We start from the raw sequence: 2,406 nt of genomic DNA on the forward strand, positions 1-2,406 counted from the left end.
TCCTTCTTTACCCATCTGATAAAGTGGTAAAGAGTTTTTGGCTGTATGCAAAGCCCTCTGTAAAGATGACTTCTACCCATTTCTCCAAACTTTCATTAATCATCTGTTCTGGTAAAGCTGACATGATCACCCACCCTCTCCCACACCTGTAATATGCAATGCATTAGAATAGTGTCTAATGTCACACTATAGCCCTAAAATGGTTACTCCCCATCCCATCCCTTACAATTTAAAATACCTATGTTACATCTCTCTTATGTAAACTATAGCTACTTAAACCATTAATGCAGGGGGGGTTTTTTGTTGTTGTTCCTGTCATTAAAATTTTACTTTTCCCCTAAAGAATAAAATTATTTTTTTAAAGATTTTATTTATTTATTTTAGAGAGAGAGAGAGCGTGTGCGCTCCATGGAGGGTGGGAGGGACGAAGGGAGAGGGAGAGAGGGAATCTCAAGCAGACGCCCTGCTGACTGCAGAGCCCAATGCAGGGCTCAGATCTCATGACCCTGCGATCATGACCTGAGCTGAAATCAAGAGTTGAGCCACGTAGGCACCCCAAGAAAAAAATGATTTTTCATGGCAAGTTCCTTTATTATTCTTTGAATGCATAAAATTATAAGTTCTAAGCCCCTTTTACAAATGTTTAGTCTGTAGTAATGACTGTAAGACATACTAACTACCCAGTGGTATCATATTCACTGTATTTTTTTTTATCATAAATGAAGACCATAAAAGTCTTTGTACCAGCCTAGCCACCTTTCAAAGTTGGATACATTTATAATTTTTGGATATAAGAATTTTCCAGCTGACTTCAAGCCACTTGATGGTAACTATAGTTGCATGACAAATTCAATTCTAATTTTTAAAAATAATATTTTTAAATATACTAATGCCTTATATCTCATGTCCTCCTTTAGTCATTTACTTTCCAATTGATTGCTACAAACAAATTTTTGTCAAAACATATTTGGCAGTACTTTTTCTTGGTAAAACCACACTATTGTTCATGATTATAACAACTGAAATATCTATGAGCCTGCTATCCTAACAGTTATTCGTTGTTTGAATTACATTGCAAAGTTTGACACATGTTGAACGCTACATTTTCACTACCCTATTTTTTCCATTTAATCTTCAAGCATTCCAGTAACTTCTGTGTTTTTCAAAAATCTTAAAAATACATTATTTCTTTAAAATAATTGGTAGGTGTGCCTGGGTGGCTCAGTCAGTTAAGTGTCTGACTTCGGCTCAAGTCATGGTGTCAGGGTCCTGGGATCGAGACCCATGTGGGGAGTCTGCTTGTCCCTCTCCCTCTGCCCCTCCACCCTTCTCCACACCCTGCTCGTGCTCGCTCTCTTTCTCTCTCTCAAATAAATAAAATCTTAAAAAAAATAAAATAAGATAAAATAATTGGTATATATTTTTCTACTACTTTAGAATCTAAGAGTGGAAGAGCCCTCATGAGATGAGAAAATGAAGACCTACCGTGGTGCTATGCTCAAAGTTTATAACTTGTTAGTTATAGAACTTGAGGTTCTTCAATTTTGGTCTAATTCTTTTTCTATTAAACACACTACTTTTTGTTTTATATTCTTAATATATTTTTTAGAAAAATACAGTTTTAAAATTCAAAAGTTCCTGCAAGTCTTATTCTTCCTACAGTTGACAGCAGCCTCAGCACTGAGCCCTGATACTCAGAAGCAAGTGCTCTTAACCACACAAGCTCTTTCTTCTGTAGTTCCCATCTCTTGCTCTAATGAATGTAACTGCTTTCCCTTGATTTTTCAACTCAGATACATGGTCTGTAGAATTTTGCCTCACACAACGCACACATTCCTTAAGTCCCTATCCTTTCAATACTTTTATGTCAGAATTTCTGTTAATATCATTATTTCCTGTTTATATGCAATTATTTTTCAGAGCTGGAATTTGTAGTTGTCCCTTTTTAAACTGGTTAGTTTGGTATATATCTTTCACTAATTCTGTCACTCACTTACTTTTGATAGTCAAACACATCAATTATAATCTCATTAATGGCCATGTGGGATTGTTTTGGGTACATGGGTCAAGAGTCTAGCTAAGCTACGCCATGGTGTTGCTGCCTTACCATCCATTGTATTTGGTCAGGCAGCATTCAGTGACTTTAAACTGGCACTAGCCTCCTCACAAACCTGTGTGCCCTAACAGCAGCTATTGTGACTCCTGTGAGCATTGCAGTTCAACAACACACCACAAGAGGAATTGAAATACAGATTATTACTCCCAGGTCCTGGAGAAAGTACTTTAACTACAGATTATTACTCCCAGGTCCCGGAAGAAGTAACTGAAAGACAGATTATTACTCCCAGGTCCCAGAAGAAGTACCTGAAAGACAGATTATTACTCCCAGGTCCTAGGGGAAGCACC

The sequence above is a fragment of the Neomonachus schauinslandi genome, chromosome 5, assembly GCF_002201575.2.
Source record: "Neomonachus schauinslandi chromosome 5, ASM220157v2, whole genome shotgun sequence".
Taxonomy (NCBI): domain Eukaryota; kingdom Metazoa; phylum Chordata; class Mammalia; order Carnivora; family Phocidae; genus Neomonachus; species Neomonachus schauinslandi.